Here is a 7,912-nt window from a genome sequence, read left to right as displayed (position 1 = left end):
TTTATTAAGTCTGTAGATTTTGATCAAAATAGTCAAATTCAAGCAATTAAACAACTTAACATTGGCATACACTCAGAGTAAGTCAAAGAAGTTTGTAGAAGTTTAAAATCTCAGACCAATTAAAGCTTTTTTTTTTGGCTTGAATTTATTTTTCTATTTTATAGTATCAGGCTAATTTTTTTGCTTGAAGAATATTAAAGTAAACTAATGTTGTATGTTTTGTGCAATTATCAGTTTTGGTTTTAATTATAATATAATTAACAAAAAAATTACCAATTTGTTTTAAGAGTCATAAATCTAATGACTCCACATCTAATGGAGTAACTTTTTTTTCTTGTCAAGTTAGGTTTGTTAGTTGCGATGTAAGACATATAAAAAGTGCTACAAAAATATTGAGTTTTCATTTCCGTACACAGTTACATGTATATTTTTACTTCGAAGAAAATATATAATTTCTTTCCTTAATTTGTAGACTAGTTATAACATCAAGAAGAAACTTAACCAACGAAAAAGCCAAAAATAAACTAGGACAACATATTGAATTTCCGCTTGTTCTAATATTTTTTAAAACTGTCGGAGGTAAAATTCTTACACAAAGCTGTGTTCACAACTTTAACTTTTAATTTCGTAACCATTAAACTTTTGTTTTCACAAGTAATGCTTCCTGGTGTATTACTAAATGAAGTTAATTGATAAACAAGATAAGTCCAAGATCTGGTTTTAAAACAAAATCATGTTACTACAATGTATTTAGCAATAACAGCAGTAGCAACAATGAAAGTCACAAGAACTTAAGGTCAATACCTATTATAATCGTGCGTTGCATCATTGCTTTTAAAATGTCTTTGCCTATTGTTGTACTTTGCATTGGAACTAAACATATAAGTTATTCTAAAATGTCAAAGTTAGTAAAAACACATCTAATAAATATTTTAAGATTATCAGCATTTGTTATATCAGTGCTCTCATCTTAACAGAACGATTAAAGTCCTAATTTGATTTATGCGGCTTTATAATCTTCAGAAATTTTCTAAACACGACTTCATTTAAAAAATAAACAAGAATATTTTACTACTGCCAACACAAACTAATTGAAAAAAAAAACACATTTAACCCGTACATTTCTTTAGTATTTACTTTTGCTACTTTATAAATGCCTTTATAGTCTTTTCTGATCAGTATGTAGTTTCTGAAGATAATCATGTGCTTTGTTAAAACTGACTTAAGCGATTTTGTTTCGGTTTTTGCAATAACTCCTAACTAACGTTTTTTAACTCTTCTAGTTCGTCTTATATTTCACATTTAATCTTTTTAAATTAATTATTTTTATTGCAGATAAAGAATTTTATAATGCTGAATAAAATAATAAGTATTTCTGCTTTATTAGTGGTCAATAAATGTTTGTATTTTCGTTTTAAATATTTAAAAAACTTATCTGTCCACTCAAGCTGACTTACAATCACTTTCTTTTTTGCTGTATACATCTAATTCGCTGTTAATAAATTTCGTTTTTTTTTTATTTAGTTACCTTTATTTTAAACAGGGTTGCTATACAAACAGGCTAGTTTAAAAATTTAAAAACTCAGACTAAGTTAAACCTGTTTAAGACATTTTCAAAAACTCAGGTGTGTGTTAATTCTATATTTGAAGTACTTTGAGTTGAGTAAATTTTTAAGTTCTCAGAATAGTTTTTATGACTGTAGTGTAGTTTTTTTATTGAAAATTTTTTACATGCAACTTACATCGTTTGTACTTTTTAATAGTGATGATATTTTAGTTCGACAAAATAGTCGAATTGTTTTTAAATAAATATGCTTGCATGTAAGTAATCAATTATTTTGCTTTGTATATATTTCGTATCTGTTTCATTTGCACCATTAAAATTAATTGAGTAAGTTTCTTTGAAGTTTTTGTTTGATGTTTCGTTTTTGTTTTGTAGTAGCAATTGAAAGGCAGCTCGGTTAAAAATTGTGCAAAAGTTTCCAAGTGAAGTGCTAATACTTACAAAATAAACTTAGTAGTCAGATACTTGTGCACCTTAAAGCAGCTTTTTATAAGTTCTGAATTAAATTTTTTGCATTTATTACACTTGAAAGTACTTTATTAATGAGTAAATAGAGCTTTTTTTTAAGTAAAACAGAAAATATATACTTTACAGTTTTAGTAAATTTCTAAGCTTTTAGTACTTAAAAGTATAAAAAGAGGTTGTTGTTAAGATAACTTAAGTCTAAAGTTTTAATTAATTATGCATTAAGTGTTAAATTTTAAACAAAGTTTAAGATTAATGATATTAACACAATTACTAAGCTTGAATTGTGAAACAAGATATAAAAGTTTACATTTTAAAACTAAATCAAAACATTTATTCGTAGCTATTTAAATAAAAGTTATGTTGATTTCGTATTAAAACTTTCATTCATTTTCTACTTACTAATAAATGATTTTTATAGCTACTAGTTGTACGAAAAAGATTATCTAATGAAAGCAAATCTAGTTAATTACGTAGTGGTTTATAAAAAACATACAGTTTTAAATTTTAGTACTTTTTTGTTTTATTATATTAAAAATTATAGTAGTCTTTGGTAAATGATGGACTTTTGTTCTTAAAAAAATAGCTGAACTATACAAGAGCAATTTTTTTAAATTTGGTTTTTAATTAAAATTATTCAATATTCTGATGACAAAATATTTTTCTAGTTCATGTCAGATTTGAATTAAAATAGGCTTACAAAACATTTTGACACAGAGTTGATAAAATAATATACATAAATCACTTATAAAATAATAAAAATGGAAAACCAAATGAGCCAAACAAGATCAATGAACTCTGATGAAAGTCATCACGATGCGGTTTTTATCTTCAAAATTTCAAACGATCCCAGATTGTCAGAAAAACTGAAAAATATTGAGAAACCTGATGTTTTTACACCGTTGAAAGAATTTTTGAACAATCTAGTCAAAGTAAGATTTATTTTTTCATAACTAGACTTATTTTTATAGTACAAGAAACCTAATAATTTAAAGAGGTAAAACAATTTAACTAAAAGCATTTAAACTATAAAAGTAAAAAAAAAACTATTTATAAAAAAAGTATTATAATAAAACAATATGTATATATACAACATATATAATATATTCGAAAAGTACGATTTCGAAAATACTGGTACATATGTTTCATAAAGCTTTAACTTTTCATAATGAAGTCTTACTTTTCCAATAAAATTATTTGTAAGTCGTTCAAGTGGGCTCTGTAGAAGGTGTTCAAGTTTGGTTAATAACCTTATTATATATATTTATATTTACACACTTAGGAGGAGATAGAATATCTTCAAAACAAAGGGAGTATTTACAAAATGGTGGAACTGTTACTTCATAATGGAGCATGTGGTCATTTGTTACCTGGATGGAGTAAAACACTTCTGAAGTCTTTAGAAGAAAACAGTTTAAAAGAAATTGCTGATGTTGTTAGACCTGGTAAGTTAATTCTTCATGTTTTCTTTCCTGTACCAAATATTTGAAGCAACTTCGATATGAAAAATATAATTTGTATTATAAATAAAATAAATACCAGGATTTTATAATTAGAGTTTTTGGAAAATTAAAAAGTACATTAATTATAATATTTAAATTTGTTAAGTTTGAAGTTATATATACACAAACTAAAGTCGATGATTTTTGTCAGCATCTTATAATTCCTGGTATGTTCAATTTACCGTAAAAAAACCTTTCAAAACTGTTGTGCTTTAGTTATTTAAAAATATTTTAACAGCTCGTGATGATTTCTCAAGATATCAAGAAACAGATGGACTTTACGGTAATTTATTTTTATTTTTTTACAAACTCTATAATTTGATAATATTGATTGTTAGTAAAATAAAGAACAGCTTTACTTCAAGTTTTATAAATGATGACGTAAAAGAGACAAATTAGTTTACATAAAAAGAAAACGACTTTATTACAAGTTGATTAAATTATAGGTTTTAGTTCTTAAAATATTTTTTTTTACTTAATAGCTATGCACTAAAAATATTTTTTATTTACTTAGAAGAAAGTTTTTAAAGTAGAACTGTATTAAATTTGAAATAAACTTTTGACAAGCTTAGACAATAAAGTTATCTGCTTTATAAGTGTCAGAATTTTAAACCTGGAAGTAAGACTTGATTTTAAATTTTAATCACCTGTTTGCATAAAGTTAATGGTTTTTGTTTTTATTTATCAAGTTATGCTACAACCAAAAAAAAAACTACAATTAAAAAATTACAGAAGGATGTCTTATTCTCAAGATCAAAGATGTTCTTCTAGAGAAATGTGATATTCTGTCTGATCCGATGGGAAAAAAAGACACTGAAGAGATGTATAGAAATGTTCCAGTGGTCCATCCTGTGATGAAAGTAAGTAAAGATCACTTCAGACGAAATACAGCATTTGTTGATGGAAGGTACCGTGTGCTTGAAGAAGAAAGAAGAACTTACAAAGATGCTCCTGAAGTTAATTTTGATGACTTAAATGGGTCAGTTTTTGTTTGGTTTTTATTTCCTTAATATTAGTTAAATCTTAAGTTTTAATTTCAGTTATATCAACAAAAATAAATTTATCTATCTATAAAACTACAGTTAAAGTTTCTAATTTAAAAATTGTAGTAACATTATTTACATAAACTCAAAAGATTTCTTGTATTGAATAAAGTAGTTACTATAATTAATGTTTAATATGTCAAGAGTTATGTTAATAGAAAGCAAGTTTGATTGAACAAATATAATATTTATTAGTTTCCTGTATACAATAGTTTATATAAAAATGTTTATTATGTAAAAAAATACTAGATACTGTGTTATTAGCATTAAGCTACTATAAACAAAAGCTTTTCGGTTGATTTTAAGTTTTGTTCCTTAAATATTACTTAACTTATTATGTTCTCATATTAATAGCTTTAATAAACCAAGCTTTTTTTGATAAAAATATTCTAACAAAAAAGTTTGGTAATCGGTAACTAAGCCTTATTTTTTTAACTTTAAAAGTAAACTATTCAATTAAACTTTTTAATTATTTTATAAAAACGTAATATTCTGAAATATAAATTCAAAACGTACTTAGAGACGTAATAAAAAATAACAGTTAAAATGTGCAGCAGAGTAGCGAACTAATTTAGATTATTAATTGTATTTTAGAATGAATCAAAATCAAAACCAACAGTCTACTGAGTCAAGTGTTTCCAAATCAAATGAGTCTAGTTACAGTAAACAACTAAAATACAATCAAAACCCATACATCTTGCTCATAGGCCCAGCTGGTGCAGGAAAAACCACCCTAAGCAAACGTTGTGTTCTTTCCACATTTAATTGCAATCGGTACGCTTTATTCATTCCTCTTATGATTGTTGATCCCCGACAGCCGATTGATCTTAAGTATTTCTTGATAAGTTTAGGATTAAGATACTTTTCAAGTGATCTTACTTTTAGTGAATATCAAACAGATGAAGCACTTGCCTGGATATTATCCAATCAACACAAAGTTACTCTTTTGTTGGACGGATTGGACCAGGCAAGGTTTAAGATATTTAGCCGAGAAAGGTCTTCGAATATAGACCTGCGTAACAATTATCTACCTTCAGAACTGATGTTCCTTATTCTTTCACGAAAAATATTACCTGGCGTGAGACTTATTTTAACTTCAAGACCCCATTTTGTTTTAAACTTCAACCGATTGATACGTCCAGATTTCGTTTTATATCTTGACGATTTGTCTGAATCTAATATGAAGGTTCTGATGTCTTTTTATATCCAAACAGGAGATGTTGAGCAAATAATTTCAAAACTTCAAGAAAAGTCTCCGAGAGTCCAACAACTTATTTACTGTCCACTTTTTCTACGACTATTTGCTATGCTTGTCAATTTATCTGGTCTTGATGAAGTTTGGAAATCAATAAGGTCAACTGCAAGTCTTTTTAATGAGCTTCTTAGAAGGCTTCAGTATTGTGCACACAATGCAGGAGAGATTGAAGATACAAATGTCATGACTAAGATCATGGAACTAGCTTACAAAAAGACAATGGAAGGATCGGTTGTCATTGATCAAAATGATTTGACTAGTTTGAGAATTGATCCCAATGAAATCCAGGATCTCGCTTTAGGAGTTCATGGAGATACAAACTCAGCCTTAGTTGGACCAAGCTTGTTCTATTTCGCTCATCAGAGCATACAGGTTATTTTTGTTTTTACAAAACATATATCTTTGTTAAAGTTTTAATAAGTGATAAAAGCTTTTTACGTTTTCATAATTAGTAAAGGTTTTTTATTTTTAGTTTGTGTAAAATTTATATGTTTATAACTTATATTGAATATTTGTAAAAAATTTACATTAAACTGTTCTAAGGTTTTAAAGTAGTAAGATTTAGGTATAATTAACTCTAAACAACTGATTGGTATAATTAATAAAGCTAAGGCTTAATCGGTCAAAAAAACGCAAAAAACACAAGTATATTTAAAGTCTTAAAAACTGATTAAATTTTCCTATTTGATAGATTTTTTATTTTCATTTTACTTCATTAAATTGAAATCATTTTATACTAGTAACTGTTTATTTTTAAATATTTAACGTTTAAACTAGTAAGTGATTTTAAACACATATTTTAAAAACTAAATAATGATTTTATGAATAAATTTTGTAGTTTTCAAAGGTTTTAACATTTCAGTCACTTTTCGCAAATCTACGCACTCTCGTTTAGTTACGTATTTTAGAATTCTTAAAATATACTGAAAATTGAATAATTCTTAGTAATCTAAATATGTTGTATTAGTTTAAATGATAAAATATTATTCTTTTTAATAAGTTTAAATGATAAACTAGCTTTATATTTGTTTATACTTATGTACATTGACGGTTAAATAAACATTTATTTGTGTCCCAGTGTAGCATAAGCTTAAATAGTTAAAAACAGTTTTTGTTAAAGTACTGCTAGAAAAATATTTACTCACAATAATAAAAGCTAACAGCAATAGAAATAGTTTTCTGAAGAAAAGGCTTAAAAGAAACTTTTAGCAAGATATGGTAATGATGTTAAATAAAAACAAGAATGAACATTACACAAATCTTTCTCTTATATCATATAAGACAACTTTAGTCTTAAGTGCGCAAGTTTATCAAAACTTTTCACATATATGTACATCTTGAATGAAAACTATAGTTACGTTCTCTCGTTTATTTTCGAAATTTGCTTTGGACACAATGTGCGTGGAATTGTTAGAGGCGACTGTATACTAAATGTTTAGATAACTAATTAAAAACGCCATACAAATTAAACGTCGAAAAGTAAATAATGAATCTAGTAACAAAATTATGCTCATAAACAAAAAAAAACTTTTGCTTACTATATACTTTAGATACTTATACTTTTGTACAAATTAATATATGTGGTTGATAGTGATTAATACACCACGTTTCAAAAAAGTTTCGTTGTTTAAAAAGCGTATAAAAAGCTTAAACTTTTTCTTTGCTTTGGTATTGTTCAGGAATGTTGATGCTGAACAAAAATAAAATATTTAGATTCTAATAAGACTTCGAAGACCTTTTTTATATTTTATATTGAAACAATATTAAGTAAAAGTTTTACTTATATTTTCAGGTAAAGATTGTTAACCATTAATATAATCAAATACTGTGCTATTTTTCATTGAATATTAAGCTTTAACTTACAAAACTAAACAAAAGTTAATAAACTAATTAAAACACTACTTAATTATGTTAAAAATAAGTTTAAATTTTAAAATAGAAACAAATTAAACCTCTAAAAGTTATTAAGTTCTTAAAGTAAGTAACACAAAGGTTTTACAAGAACTTGTGAAAGCTTAATACAAATAAGTATATAATTTAAAACAAATTCCTGTACATGTTTTATAAAACGATTTGATTTTAT

Source organism: Thalia democratica, unplaced genomic scaffold (assembly GCF_965202585.1).
Source record: "Thalia democratica unplaced genomic scaffold, ktThaDemo2.hap1.1 HAP1_SCAFFOLD_142, whole genome shotgun sequence".
In the NCBI taxonomy this organism is placed as follows: domain Eukaryota; kingdom Metazoa; phylum Chordata; class Thaliacea; order Salpida; family Salpidae; genus Thalia; species Thalia democratica.
Note: the sequence above shows the minus strand (reverse complement) of the source record.